Below are 16,336 nucleotides of genomic sequence, written 5' to 3' on the forward strand. Positions count from 1 at the left end.
TCCCTGGTCTGACTGGGCACAAACAGCCTCTGCTCCCGGGTGGTTTCTGAATTAGCTGCTACAGGTAGTATTAGGAGTAGGGCATAAAGGCCCTCCTCCTTATGTGACTATGCCAGCTTCCCTCAGACATACGGACTGGAAGAAAGGAAAAACCTTTGAGCTGCTCAGGCAGCTTTTCAGAGCAGACTCTCCCAGCTCATGCATACCAGCAAAGTCCCTTTTTTCCTTCAATGATTGAAACCATCTGGACTTCAGGAGGGTCACGTGTGTGTGAGAAAATGACATAAAGTTTCAGCCTTTCTTGTTTTCCGCTGCTCACAGTAAACCAACCTGGGGCAGACGCTGAGGAGGTAAGGAGAATAGAGTCCCCTCGGTCTGGCCAAGCTACCCCAGAACGACCCCTGAGCCAAATCCCCCTAATCCCCCGCTCGATCACCAGACCCCCACCGAATCTCTCGCACACTTTCCGGCTCTGCAACCCGGCTCCCTTCACATCTACATCCTGCACACACCCCTCCTTGGGTCCCTGCACACCCCCCCCCCCCACCCCAGCTTCCCCTCCTCCCCGCCCCCGGTCTCGCTCAGTCTTCGGCAGAGGCACACCTCCTCCACGCCCCACTCCTTCCAAATCTGCTCCTGGCTCTGCGGCGCTCGCTCGGCTCTCCTTTCCCCCCAGAGCCCCGCTTGCAGCTGGGGGTGCGGATGCCTGTCCTGCTGGCTGCCTGTGCGCCCAGTCTCTGGGAGGCGTTTCTGCGGATGGCCGGATTGCGGCGAGCGGGCCGCGGAGGTGAGTGCGGCTGGGGCCGGAGGGGAGCGCGGAGAGCGGGGAGCGCGGAGAGCGGAGCCCGCAGCGCAGAGCCAGCTGGCCGGCCCAGGGCTCCTGGCCTCTGCGTGGACGGGAGGGGGCGCCTGCTGGGCTCCGCTGGACTTGGCGCTGCGTGGCCTCCCGCCCGCTGCCGGGGCTCTCCTTTCTTCCCAGGTCCTCTGGGGCCGGGGGAGCGGGGTCCAGCGCTGGAGAAGAGCTGCCCTTGGCCGGGGCGCGGACTGCGAGGACTGAGGAGCTCGCTAGCAGCCGCAGGAGCGCGGGCTCCGGACCCAGAGCACCCCTTGCAAGCAGGGTGCCTGGATGGGCTCCCCTTCCCAGTGTGCACTCCCCAGCCACAGCAGGGATCAGAGTGTAGGCTTGTGGGGACTACGAGTGTCCTACCAATGGGTGATTGAGCTTGGTTTGGGGTCTCCAGAGATATTTAACATGAACAGAACCGAATGGGAGAAGTTGCTTAAGGTAACCCCAGGGCTACTACTTGCACATAGCTGGGGCTTCACAAACGCTTGGTGAATCTCTCCCCAAGACTGTCTGCTGCTTGGTCCTTAGGGAGCTTTGTGATAGGGCTATGTATGACAGCAAAGCTGTGATATCAGTGCTTACCACTTTCCCCCCAAGCTTTGGTCCGCCTTGGACGTGGGAATGTGTATGCTCTCCAGTCACTGCAATTACGACTTCTAGAATAGGCTTGGACTCTAAGTGTCTGCACGGTACACTTTTTCCTTCTTTTCCATCATTTTTCCCCGTCCTAGTGTACAGACCCTGAAATCTGGGCCATGGGACCCCAGGTTAAGGGCCTCTCATCGAAAAGAACTTCCTTGGAAGAATAAACAGACAAGGTGTAGACCTTCTTGTAATGTATTTTAAGTTGTTGCCTCTGTAGGATGCTGCTTGGACAGCAAAGTCCCTTAGGGGGACAGGGAAGAGAACAATTAAAGTAGGTTTTGGAAGTGGTGTTAAACCGTGATCTCTTTTAAAGAGATCAGCCTCAGTGCTCTAACAAGTGAGCTGCTTTCAGTTTTAAAAGCCTATGAAGTTTCTGGGTGATCTGCAAAGCAAAAAATGATTCTTTGGAAATAGTCTTCTTTTGAAGGATATTCTTTCTGAACTCTGTGTGCTATGAAGTACAATAGGTCCCATAACTTAAGTGAGCTGTCCGTTTCCAAACTTAAGTACATTTACTGGACATTCAGATGGTGGTACTTAAAAATGGGTAGTCCCACATTCCAATTTAGGGCAGATTTTTGACAGTGGGCACCTACCAGGTGCTTTAGTGGAAAGAATACTAACAACAGTTTCTTCTACTGTGAAATGAGGGATTGGATTTAGAGGATCTTTAAAGTTCCTTCTTTAATATTCTCTGAGTCGGGATTTTTCTTTGTCTATATGTCATTGATAAACATTGAGTACCTGCTGTGTGCTATATGCATGGTATGAAGCACTGCTCCTGCCCATGAGAAGTTTTCAGTAGCTCATAAAATCATTATTGTGCCTTATGATTGGAATAGTCAGTAAGCTTCCTCATCTGTAAAAAAGAGGGGGTTTAGCTGAAATTCCTTCTAGCTTTAAATGCTGTTATTTGAAGCACAAAGGGAAAAGGGGAAAGGAATAAGCCAGGGAATGTGCCAGGCACTGTGCTAGATTCTTTACAAATATTATATCATCTGATATTCACAACAACCTGGGAGGTACATGCTATTATTATCCTCATTTTACAGTTGAGGAAACCGAGACAGAGATTAAGTGGCTTGGTCAGTATCACAGAGCTAGGAAGTGTCTGAAACTGGATTTGCACTCAGGTCTTCCTGACTCCAATGCTGCAGCTACCTCACAGAGATCATTTGGTAGTCAGGGAAAGGTTCATGGAGGTAGGATTTGAACAGGGCCTGGAAAGAAGACCTGGACAAGTGGAAAGAAGGAGGGAGAACATTCTAGGTTGGTGAAATGGTTTGAGCAAAGGCAGGAAGGTACTTGGCATATTCTTGCAATAATGCAGTGGAATTGGAAGAATGATGGGGGTCAGGTTGGACAGAGAGGCTAGTGTCAAATTAATGAAGGATCTTGAGTGCTTTGGGCTAAGGAGTTTAGATTTAATCTTGTAGACAACGGGGATCTGGTGAAAGTTTTTGATGAGACAGTGGGATTCGGGGGCATGAAATCACAAGTAATAAATTGGATCAATACCTAAGGCTAAATAAATGAATGTTTCACCCAGATGATTTTTGCACCTTCCCCTTCTCTTATCCCTTACATTGCTTGGCTCTCTGGACAAGAGCTGGTGTCACTGATCACATGGCTATGTAGACCAGGAAAGAGATGAAGCCAGTGAAGTAGGGGCACAAACAGAATGTGTTCGTTGAAAGAATCAACCACAGTGGCAGTTGTTTGTTCTTTATGTTTGCAAAATGTTTCACCATCCTTAGTGAAAGTTCTTCTTTCCCAACAAAACCCTGGGAGGGAGATCAATAATAACATGAGGTTATAACTTGTCTAAGATGCCCCTTCTGGGGTTAGAGGCTGGGTTACCATCCAGGGGCCTAGACTGAGGTGCCTGGTTTTTCTATTGATTCTCTTATCTTAAAATTTGGCTTCTTAATTTAAAGCATGTTGATAACTGGTAATCTGAAATCTGACACTAAGAAGTTTGTCATAATAATGAATGTAACTGAAATTAAAATCTTTATCTACTCTTTACTTTTACTTTGGGGACCATTAGCATTCTATGGGAGAACCATTCTGGTAGACCAGTGTTTAAGGAAAACGGTTCTTATCTCTCTAAACTTTCTAATAATAACTCAGATTTATGTAGCGTGTTTGAGACTAGCGAAATGCTTTATGGATTTCATCTTCTCGGCAACCCTGTGAGGTAGGGACCACAGACCTGATTGTCCTCATTTTAGCGATGAAGAAACCTAGCCCTAGGAAGGTCAAATGACATCATCTGTAGAGGTCACACAGTAGTGAATGTAGGAGGTGGGATTCCTATCTCCAGGAATCACACCATGCTACCTTTTTATTCACTTGTTACTTTTTGCTTACTATAGATGTGCAGAAAAGAGACTGTTTATTTCTGGCTCAAATACATTCCCATGACCTCTGGTCCTCTGCAGATAAGAGGACAAGGGAGTAGTGAACAGTACTGAGGCATGATGTGATATAAAGAGCCCTGAACCAGAAGGTGGGAGATCTGGGTTCTACCCCTGATCTTACTCCTAACTAGCTATATGATCTTGGACAAATCACTTCCCTTTTTTGAACCTCAGTTTCCTTATTTATGGATTAAGAATCTGGATAGAGTGATCTCCACGGGCCCCTTCCAACTTGAATGTCCTATGTTTTTTACAAGCCTTTTGACCTAAATTGCTTCCACCTTTTAATATTGTTTGTATTATTGTTGCAGGCAACCACAAGGCCTTTTCACCTAGACTAGTGCATTTCTGAAGATTGGGTTGCTAATGGGCCTGGCGTTGGGGCAAGGGTCACTCTAATCCGAGGCCAAAGAGGAGAGGGCACAAGAGGTGGTATAGGAGATGCCTCAGGCTGTCCTTGTCACCACAGCACAAGGACCAAGTTCATAGATAGTACTTTGTCCTTCTGTCCTTCTCTTTTATATTGCTGATAGAGTCACCTCGTAGAAAGTGGGTTTTTTTTCCCTCTGTCCAAGAAAGCATGAGTCCAAGGGATGATTGCAGTTCAGAGTGCTTCGTTTTCCTTGGAAAACCTCTGTCAACTCCAGAGAGGCTGCTTTGGCTGGTGGGAGTGGGGCATAGGAGTTGACTTCAGAGGCCTATGTGCCTGTGCTACAGATAGGAGCCCATTTAGGGACTGGGCTGCTGAGTGATGGGTCTGTATCAGCAGCAGCCACTGCTTTTGAAAGGGTGGCTGCCCAGACTTAAGCTTGGGGACCAAGGTCTTGGTACCTTGTTACCTTTTCTCATTTTGGAGTGGTGAATGAAGGACTGCCCCTGAAGGCTGTCATTACCTCTGGTGTGTTTTGTTGTGGGACTGAAAGGAAAACTTAGCTTGATTTGCTTCTAGGGAGCATGTGATGGTGGCCGTCATTTCCTGTGGCATTTTTTAAAAAGAGGTTGACCGTGAGAATGCTTGAGTTGGGTCTCTGAAACAGACATCGACAACTCTGCTGCCTGGGAATCCTAAATGTTTTGGGTCCAATACCCAACAGTTTGGATGCTTTTATACAGTCAACTTTATGATTTGTTAGGGGGATAGCTTGGGTTTCGTAAGTTGTTTAAGACCTTAGGAAAATAGAGCTGGAATAGCGCTCTTACATCTCTGATACAATCTATTGCAGTTGAGGAGTGCTGGACTCTTCAACCCAGACTAACTCTAACCTATTTTTAAACTGTTCCCAAGGGGGAGATTCTACAGTCTCTCTGGGGACAGATTTTGCATCATTCCTGGAGAGAAAACTGGAGTTTTTACCCTTTCGCCCTTTCAGCAAAGGAGACTTAGCTAACTTAGGTTTTCTTTTGCTCTGTTCACCCTCAAACCCCTATGTTTCCCTGGGTTTAAAGGGACTTCTATTGATAGGGGTACAAGCCTCCCAGAGCCCAAGAAACATCAAAGGATCACCTAGCAGTGTGTGTTTCCAAAACAGGAATAAATCACTATCCTCTCCTGGCCCACCAGGTAGTGAATTTTTACAAATAATACATACTGTGCCTGTTGTTCCTTGGCCTTTCTTCTCAGCTAAACAAGATGAGCTTTCCCAGTCTCTCTTCATAGGTCATGCTTATCGACCTGTGATTATTCTTGTTTCTCTGTTTATGTTTTATGCAGGAAGTCAGATATGCAGGCAATTAGAGTTTTCAGTGGGAAGGGGACATTTTGAAGTGAAATGAGTTTGTTTTTTAAAACACATTTTAAGTATGAGTAATTATGCTAAATCTAGGGACATTTTAAAAGTTTTTTCACCGAAAGAACTTTGCCTAAGATTTCCAACTGGTTAAAAACTTTATTACTTTGAGGCAGCGTGGCATCAGGGAGCAGAGCCTGGCCATGGTTCCCATGTCTGCCACAAACTGGCACCCTGGACAAGTCACTTAACTATCTCAGTGGCCCCAGGCAACTCTCTAAAACTGCCTATAAGTAACAGGAAAGTGGCTGAGGTACACCTATTGAGGGAGTTCCTTACCAGGTGCTTCCTCTACTAATGATATCCCAATTTGGGCTGACTTTTTTTTTTTCTCCAATTGCTTCGGTTGATCGAAGTTTTGAAAATCACCAATTAAGTCCAATCAAGTCACTCCCAAACCAGAAATCTAGAAATCATCTAGATTAAATCCTGGGATTCTGGAGAATATTTTGGGTTGAGCTCATTTAATCCTGTGTTAATGTAAAAGAAACAGATCCCTCTTCTGTGGGGTCCCCCTGTAATCACTGGACAGGGGCTAGCCCTTTTTTTTCCCGTTACTAGTTTCTTGGTTTTCATTCCATTGTCCATTTTGAGTGGGCAAGAGTGTATATTTGATTTTGTTTTATTCCTTTGACCTGAGGCTGGGCTGAGTTCTCTCAGTTGAGATTCAGAGCAGGTAATGTGGGATAGCAGATTGAGAGTTGGAGGACCTGGATTTGAGTTTGAGTTTGGGTCTGCCCTTGATTAACTGGGTGGGGTGACTTTCGTCAGGTTATTCCTTTCTGGACTTTGGTTTCTTCTTTTGCCACAATGAAGGAATTGGACCAGGGGATTTATTTCTAAGTTCTGCACTAGCATGATTTTTTTAGGGTTTCACGTACCAGAGTGGCCAAAAACATGGTAAAGTGAAAAGAATACTGGATTTGAAGTCTGGAACCCTACGTTCCAATTCTGGCTTTGTTACTTCCTACTTGTGTGACCTGGGCAAGTCACGGCCTTTCTCATCTTCAGTTTTCTCAGCTATAAAATGAGCAGGTTGGGTTAGGTGACATTGATTGTTCCTAAATCTCTATGTCTATGATCCTGTGAAGTTCCATCTTTTTTTTTTTTTTTTTTGCTTTTAAGTGACTTGTCCAGGGTCACAGAGCTGATAAGTGTCAAGTGTCAGGCGCCAGACTTCAAGGCCAGAGCTCTATCCATTGTGCTACCTAGCTGCCTTTAAACTTCCATCTTTAAGTCTTAAGTTTGAATTCAAATATAAATATCCTGGGAATTGGCTCCTTCCTCACTACAAGCCCACAAACCCTCCCAGGAAGCTAATTGATCTGGGTCAGGGTACATACCAAATTCACTACCTGGGCTGAGGCTAAATCCCCCAGGGAAGAGCCCTCTATGAGGGAGGAAGTGTGGAGCGAACCCTGAATAGGAAGTCAAGAGTCCATTGCTAGCCCTGCCCCCTCCTTACTCACTGTGACATTGGACAAGACATCTGGGCCTTATTTTCCTCACCTATAAAATGAGAGAATTGGACAAAATGATATCTACTCTTGCTTTGTTCTGCCATCAAACGTTTGTGGTCTGACAAAATTTTACTGGTCCACAAAACTTTTATTATCAAAAGCCCTTACTTCTTAAAATCTATTAAAAATGAACTCTTCCTTATCTTTCTCTCTGTTTTGGTCTTCCAGCCCTGGTCTTTTTCTTGTCCCCCTGAACTACTGAGATTTCATTGGGTTCGTCTTCTTCCTTGTCTTCCCCTCTTTGCCCTGAAGCTGTAGAGGGAGGAGCAATCCTTAGTAAAGAATGTAGATATTTTACCAGTCTGTACTTCACTTTAGATTGGGAAACACTCTATTAGGGTATTTATGTAGGAAGCCAGTAAAAAAAAAACCAACTGGATTTAAGTATGTGGAAGTTGAATACATCTGTGTATGGCCCATCCCGATCTGTTCCCTAGGACATGTGGTAAGATTGTTTCCAGTAAGGATGTATTTGGCATTGGAAGTCTTATTTTGTAGATTGTGGAGGGAGATAGACATCCAGTAAGGACTGAGGTGAGATTCAAGTCCACATTTCATGTGGGACCCCAGATCTCATTTGTCATTACCGGGGAACTCAGGTTCAGACCACAGTATGGTTAGAAAACTGTTCTGTATTAGGAAGGGGTAATATGGTTCTATAGAAAAGCCTTTCCCTTAAACACACACACACACACACACTCACACTCACATACACACACCTTTTTGAACTTGAGACTGGTACTTGCATACCTATACTCAAAAGGCTTTACATATAAATTATGGAACCTTAGAATTGAAAGGTCATTTATTCTAACCCCCTCATTTTATTTCTTTTATAAAGTTTTATTGATGCCTTTAACTTTTGTATCATAGTCATTTCCAAATATGCCTCTCTTTTCTCTCCAACCTAGCAAAAGCTATTTCTTATAACAAATATTAAAAAATGACAGGTCAATGTGTTCAGGCATAAAAGCCTCATAACTAAAATCAGAAAAGCAGAAATATTGGATGTTTCCATTGGGGACTATAATGCAAAAAAATTACATTTAATAAAGGGTCATAGAAGCATAGATCAGAAGCTGTTTGGAAACTAAATAATCTAATCTTAAAGAATGAGTGGGTCAAAGAACAAATTTTTGTTGTTCAGTCACGTCCAGCTCTTCATGACCCCATTTGGGGTTTTCTTGGCAGAGATACTGGAGTGGTTTGTCATTTCCTTCTCCAGTTCATTTTACAGATGAGGAGCAGAGGCAAACAGGGTTAAGTGACCTGCCCAGGGTCACACAGCTAGTAAGTGTCTCAGGTCAGATTTGAAATTAGGAAGATGAATCTCCCCGATTCCTGGCCTGGTACTCTATCCACTGTGCCCCCTAGCTTCCCCAAACAAATCATAGAAACAATCAATAATTTCATTAATGAGAAGGACAACAATGAGACAACATTCCAAAATTTGTGGGACGCAGCCAAAGTAGCACTTAGGGGAGAATTTATATCTCTAACTGTATACATCAGTAAAAGAGAGAAAGAACAGACCAATGCTTTGGCCAAGCAACTAAAAAAACAAACAAACAAACTAGAAAAGGAACAAATGAAAAATCCCCAATTAAACACCAGGATGGAAATCCTGAAAATCAAGGGAGAGATTAATAAAATTGAAAGTAAAAATACCATTGAACTAAGAAATAAAAGTAGGAGATGTCTTATGAAAAAAAAAGTAGATAAACCATTGGTTAATTTAATTTAAAAAAGAAGAAAACTGAATTATTAGTATAAAAATGAAAAGGGTGAATATAACACCAATGAAGATGAAGCTAAAACAATTATTAGGAATTATTTTACCCAATTATATGCTGGTAAAACTGAAAACCTAAGTGAAATAGATGAATATTTACAAAATATAAATTGCCCAGATTAACAGAAGAGGAAATAGAATACTTAAATAATCCTGTCTTAGAAAAAGAAGTTCAAGAAGCCACCAATGACCTCTCTAAGAAAAAATCTGCAGGACCAGATGGATTCACAAATGAATTCTATCAAACTTTTAAAGAACAATTAATTCCAATACCTTATAAACTGTTTGGAAAAATAGATGGAATCCTACCAAATTCCTTTTATGACACAAACCTGGTGCTGATACCTAAACCAGGAAGAACTAAAACAGAGAAAGAAAACTACAAACCAATTTTCTTAATGAATATCAATGCAAAAATTTTTTATGAAATACTAGCAAGAAGATTACACTAGCTGTATGACCCTGGGCAAGTCACTTAACCCCAATTGCTTCACCAAAAAAAAATCCCCCCCAAAAAACATTACAGCAATATATCACAAAGATCATGCACTCTGACCAGGTGGGATTTATACCAGGAATGAAGGGCTGGTTCAATATTAGGAAAACTATCAGTATAATTGACCACATCAATAACAATAACAACAAAAACCAAATGATTAGCTCAATCAATGCAGAAAAACCTTTGACAAAATACAACACCCATTCTTATTAAAAACCTTAGAAAGCATAGGAATCAATTGAACCTTTCTTAAAATGATAAGTAGTATCTATCTAAAACCAAAAGCAAGCATTATCTGTAATGGGGAAAAACCAGAAGCTTTTCTGATAAAATCAGGAGTGAAGCAAGATGTCTGTTGTCATCACTGTTATTCAATATTGTACTAGAAATGCTAGCTATAGCAATGAAATAAGAAAAAGAAATTGAAGGAATAAAAATAGGCAATGAGGAAACAAAAACTGTTATTCTTTGCAGATGATATGATGGTATACTCAGAGAAGCAACTAAAAAACTAGTCAAAACAACAACTTCAGCAAAGTTGCAGGATGTAAAATAACCACATAAGTCATCAGCATTCCTATATACTGCCAACAAAACAGCAGGAAAAGATAGAAAAAGAAATTCCATTTAAAATTACTGTAGACAATATAAAATACTGGGGAATCTACCTGCCAAGACAAAGCAAGGTATTACATGAACACAATTACAAAGCATCTTCCACACAAATAAAGACAGATCTAAACAACTGGAGAGATATTACTTGCTCATGGGTAGGTTAAGCCAATATAATGAAAATGACAATTCTACCTAAATTAATTTACTTATTCAGTGCCATACCAATCAAACTACCAAAGAATTATTTTACAGAGCTAGAAAAACATAAAAAAATTCATCTGGAAAAACAAAAGGTCAAGAATATCAAAGAGATCAATGAAAAAAATTGTGAAGGAAGGTGACCTAGCAATACTAGATCTCAAACTGTATTGTGAAGTGGTAATCATTAAAAGAATCTGCTACTGGCTAAGAAATAGAGTGGTAGATCAGTGGAATTGATTAGGTACACAATACATAGTAGTAAATGACCAAAGATGTAAGCTTTTAGGGTAAGAATTTAACATCTGACAGAAATTGCTGGGAAAACTGGAAAGCAGTTTGGCAGGAACTAGGCATAGACCAGCATCTTGGACATATACCAGGATAAGGTCAAAATGGTTAGATGATTTAGACCAAAAGGGTGATATCATAAATAAATTAGAGGAGATGGAAAAATATACTTGCCAGATCTATGGATAAGGGAAGAGTTTATGATCAAAACAAGAGATAGAGGAGATTACAGGAAGTAAAATAGATAATTTTGGTTACATGAAATTAAAAAGCTTTTGCACAAACAAAACTAATGCAGCTAAAATTAGAAGGAAAACAGGAAACTGGGAAAAAAATTGGTAATAAGTTTCTCTGATAAAGGCCTCATTTCTCTAATATATAGGGAGCGGAACCAAATTTATAAAAATAAGTCATTCCACAGTTGATAAATGATAAAAGGATATGAACAATTTTCTGAAGAAGAAATCAAAGCTATTAATAATCACATGAAAAAATACTCTAAATTACTACTAATTAGAGAAATGCAAATTAAAACATCTTTGAGATATCACCTCACATCTATCAGACTGGCTAACATGACAGAAAAGAAAAAAGACAAATGCTGGAGGGGATGTGGAAAAATTGGAACACTAATGCACTGCTGGTGGTGTTATAAACTAGTCTAACCATTCTGGAGAACAGTTTGGAGGTGAGCCAAAAGGTCTATAAAACTCTGCATACCCTTGCACCCAGCAATATCTCTACCAGGTCTGTATCCCAAAGAGGTCAAAGAAAAGGGAAAAGGATCTATTTGTACAAAATAATCTTAGCAGTTCTTTTTGTGGTGGCAAAGAATTGGAAATTGAGGGGATGCCCATCAGTTGGAGAATGGGTGGAATACTGTTGTGCTTTAAGAAATGACAGATGGTTTCAGAAAAACTTGAAAAGACTTATATGAACTGATGCAAAGTGAAGTGAACAGAACCAGATGAACATTGTACTCAGTAACAGCAATATTGTAAGAATGATCAGCTGGGAAAGACTTAGCTACTCTGACCAAGACAATGATCCAAGATAGTTTCAAAGGACTCGTGATGAAAAATGCTGTCCACCTCCAGAAAGAGAATCGGTAAACTCTGAATGCAGGTTGAAGCATACTTTTGAAACTTTATTTTTTTGTTGTTTTATTTTGTTTGTGTTTTCTTTTGCAACATGGCTAATGTGTGAATATGTTTGGCATGGCCTCACATGTGTAATTGAAATCAAAGTGCTTGCATTCTCAAGGAGTGAGGGAGAGAATTTGGAACTCAAAATTTTAAAAAATGATTGTCAAAAATTCCTTTACATGTTACTGGGAAATATTTGATGAAATAAAAAAATAAGAGAATTAAAAAAAAAACCAGCAAGTAAGTAAAGCTTTCCAACACATTGACTTTGTCTAATTTCATATGTTACATCTTATACCCCAATTCCCCTGTCTCTCCATAGAAGAGAGGGAGGCTCATTTTTTCATGTCATCCATGTTATTGAGCTTTGTAAACCCAATTACTCGTGATTCAATTTCATTTTATTGTTCTTTCCATTTATTCTTTTATAGTAAGTACTGTTTTCCTGGTTCTGCATACTTGACTTGTGGCATTTTAAAATTTATCTGAATTCTTCACATTTGTCGCTTCTGACAGTGTGGTAATTTTCTGTCACATTCATATGCTACAATTTGTTTAGCCAATCCACACTGTTCACTTTTCTGAGAAACAAGAAACATGAGGTCTCAGGAAGTGCAGTGACTTACCAAAGGTCACACAGACAGCAAAGCTGAGAAAACTCAGAGCTTTTTCCTTTCCAAAACCATTCTTTCCATTATTTTATGCTGCCTAATATATCAGTTGTTATTTAGTTGCTTTTCAGTTGTATCTGACTCTGTGACTCAGTTTTGGAGTTTTCTTGGCAAAGACACTGGAGTGGTTTGCCATTTCCTTCTCCAGCATATTTTACAGAGGAGGAAACTGAGGCAAACAGGGTGAAGTGACTTGCCCAGGGTCACACAGCTAGTAAGTGTATGAGGCCAGATTTGTACTTAGGTCTTCCTGATTGTAAGCTGAGTGCTCTATCGACCACTGCAATGCCTAGCCCTAAAAGCTAAGGAAGAATATATGTTTTTGTGAAAATCTATGTAAGTAAAGGTAGGGAGTGATATTTTATTTTATTCCTGTAGAGATAACTGTATTTTAAAAAAAATTCTGACATATCAACACCCAGAATGAAGGACTGGGACACGCTCAGGAAGCTTGGGGGTCAGGCTGAGCTATTTAGTGTTACTTCCTAACTCTTGCATTACCAGCAACACCAGTTGTAAGGGTTATTTTTGCTGTTTGAGAGTGTCGCTGAATTGAAATAAAATGATGCATTTAAGGCCAAAGTATTTGCACTGAATGTTGTCACTCAAGTCCTGGAAGACATTTAGAGACTATATTGTGTCCTCTTCATTCTGACCTGTTCTTGAAACCCTCTCAGTTGCTCTTCGGTCAGCATCAGTGAGGGAGAAGAGGCTTCCATGGAGGGTATTGGTGGAATGTCCTTTCTGTGCACTAAGTATGAAGACTAGCATTGTTTCAAACTTGAGAGTCCCCAGAGCTGTACTCTGTCTACACCGGAGCTACTCACACAGATTTTCTTTGTGCATCTCCCTGAAATATGGTCTTTAGGGGGCTGGGAAAGTGGTCATAACCATGTATGTAAGGCTAGGATTTTGTTGAAGTTATACCGAAAGCTTGACCTCCTCGTGTAGAATAGGGACAGTATAAAGAGTGATGAATTTGAAGTCAAGAAGACCTGAGTTTAAATACAGCTTTAGACACTTTACTAACTGTGTGACCCTGGGCAAGTCACTTAACTTCTGTCTGCCTCAGTTTTCTTATCTCTAAAAATGGGGATAGCACCTACCTCCCAGGTTTGTTGTAAGGATAAAATGAGATGACATATGTAAAGTGCTTTGCAAACCTTGCAAAGTACTATATAATGTTAATTATTATTATTGCTATTATTATCACATTCTGTTTGGTCCCTAGAAAGTGCAACCAGGAGCAATGGGTAGGGGCTGCCAAGAGGCTTTTATGTCAGGACAACGTTGTTGGCCGTTAGAGCTTCTCCAAAGCAGAACAGGTTGCCCTAGGAGGCAGTGGGGCTTCCCCATGTTGGAGGTTTGTAAGCAAATGCTGGATGACCACTTACTAATTGGCTGTGTTATAGTGGGGGTAATTTTCAAGTACCAGTTGGACTGTGTAGCTGTGGAGGTCCCTTCCAATGCTGAAATGCTGTGTTTCTATATTCCCCAACTGATCCTATCATTTTCTACCCCTGCCTAGGAAGAAAAACAGAAAGGAAAATAATTCTATGGTGGGTAAGCAGAGGGGAGGGGGAAAATGCCAATCCCCTGTCCCCCCTGCCCCCTTTCTCTAACTTGAACCTTTGCTCTATCAGAATCTCTATGATTGCCTTTCTACTAAGCACTCACAGTAACCAGCCTGTAGTACTTGGGCATGTGTTTGGAATTCCGTTTCTAAATGTTCTGGGGCAGAGGGGGAGGATTCCAGCTTATGTGTCCTCCTTGTTTTTTAGACCTTAGAGCTGCTGTCTCTACTTGAACAGTTCTTTGATGTGGCATCTATCTATCCAGGAATTCCCATGGCTGTAGTAATCAGGGTTTTTCAATAACAGAGAATCTTTGCCCAGTTGGATGTTGAGGAACTAGGGACTTTAGTCTTTCCTCCAACAAACAACTTGAGTACCTGCTGTCTACAAGAAGGTAATGACAACAAACAGCTGAACCTGACCCATTCTCAAGGGTGACACCGCCCTAGCATGAGTGATTTCTGTGGGGGCAGAGATGACATTATTTAAATGGAAGAAGATTAAGAAGGGTGGAGGGACCCTTCTGTTAGTGCTTTGCATAATTTGCTCCATAATTATTGCTTTGGGATCATAGTGGTAAGAAGACAGTTGGTGCTTCATGTGATCATTTGGAGAGCAAAATACTTTTCTTTAAAACAATTGGCATCTTTTTTCCCCCTTTCTCTTTGAAATGTACAGGGAGACAAATAGTGGGTGACTCTATAGAAAAGTAATGACATATGTCCCCTTAGGGTGTCTATAATCTTGTTAGGCACATGAGACACATGAAAGAAACAACACAAGACTGTGTGTTAACCCTAGGGTGCTTGCTTTCTTTGATGCTACCCTTCCCAAGCTCCAGAGATTGCAGTTAGGTCTAGAGTTTAGACTGTAGAGTCCCAGGGGTGGGGGACCTGCAGCCTTGAGCACATGTGGTGTCTAGACTATAGACCTGACTTTAATAGCATTTGATTTTCCCATGTATCCTTCAACGTTGAAGGAAGAAGAGGTTAAGTTTTAGTGGTGTCTCATATATGGGGGCAAACTTGGCGACCGAGAGCTTTGCCTTTTAAAAAAGCTTTGCATCCCCATGCCCCCTCCTCAATATGTCCTGTGATGGAAACACAGCAGAGGAGGCAAGGTACCCCCACCTCATATGGTACTCAAAGACTTGACTGTCAGCACTGTCTCTTTCTTCCCTTTCCCCTCCCCACCACTGATTTCTAGGGGTCAGGGAAAGGAGAAGTAGATTCTACTCACAAAGCTACAGATCTCCCCTGGCTGATCCCCATTCCTCACCTTCATCAGACCTGGCACATCCCAGAGAAAACTCTTTTTTTTTTTGGTGGTTTTCTTTTGCTCTTTGTTCTTGATATGAAAGTGACTTTATAGACTCCTGCATTAAAGAGGACATCTTGTACTCAGTTATCCGCACTTTCTCACACTGATCCTCTTTGCTTCTTTCCAAGGAGCTGAAAGAGGCCAAATGTGTCTTGATTTCTTAGAATAAATGAAGGGGAGGTTATCAGTCTGCATTCTTCCCATCACTTGGAAGGAGTTTTGTTTGGATAAGCAGTGCGGAAAGTAGATAAAATATAGAGACAATAAGTTGAAGAACAGAAGGAGATGGTTTTTTTTAAGAAGATAGTTTTTTTTTTATCACATTTCCAGTAACTGTGTGATATTCTGTATTTTTTCTGCTTTCCCTTTGGCATTTGAAACTGACTTGTGGAGAATTACTGTGGGGTTTGGCTATGGTTATTACATCTCAATTTTCAAATCATTATTCCTTTCGCCCACATTGGTAGAGTTGACCAGTTCAGCTTATCTTCTCTGTTCTGCTCATCCTTAACCTTGGGTAATCTCCAGCATCTGCCTTTTCTACTGCTATTCCTGTGTGCTTGGTTTGGCAGGAAGACACGAGCACATTAGTACAATTTCATATTTTCTAATCTCAACTGGGCCTTTGTGGTTGCTTGGCATTTGCCATGATTGACTACCATAGTCTTATAAGTGGCTGGTGCAGTTCTCAGGCCCCTGTGCCTCCAATTTGCTTTTTCTTAGCGGATGACAAAAAATCACTTATTAGTAAGCAATCTCAGAGGCTACCTACTCCAGTACATCTCTGAATTAGAATCTCCTCTGCTGCCTGAAAAGTGGTCATCTATGCTTTGCTTGGAGACCTTCCAGAGCAGCCCATTTCACTTAGCTCTGATGGCTAAGACATTTTCCCTACATCAAGCCCAAATTTGCCTTTTGCAGCGACTTCTACCTATTTCCATCACAGAGATGATCTTACCTCCTACTTGATTGAAAAACCAAGGTCATCCATCCTGAGTTCTCTCAACTC

General features: G+C 41.5%; 1 protein-coding gene across 1 annotated transcript in view; it reads left to right on the forward strand.

Annotated features, from left to right (window-relative positions):
• Positions 1-646: 646 nt before the first annotated feature.
• ST5 (suppression of tumorigenicity 5) overlaps positions 647-16,336 on the forward strand; it is a 213,514-nt gene continuing 197,824 nt past the window's right edge. Inside the window, exon 1 of the mRNA XM_027852699.1 lies at positions 647-787. The gene's annotated coding sequence lies outside the window, so the exon portion shown is untranslated. The remainder of the gene's footprint in view (positions 788-16,336) is intronic.

Source organism: Vombatus ursinus, unplaced genomic scaffold (assembly GCF_900497805.2).
Source record: "Vombatus ursinus unplaced genomic scaffold, bare-nosed wombat genome assembly UNPS02009770.1, whole genome shotgun sequence".
Classification (NCBI taxonomy): domain Eukaryota; kingdom Metazoa; phylum Chordata; class Mammalia; order Diprotodontia; family Vombatidae; genus Vombatus; species Vombatus ursinus.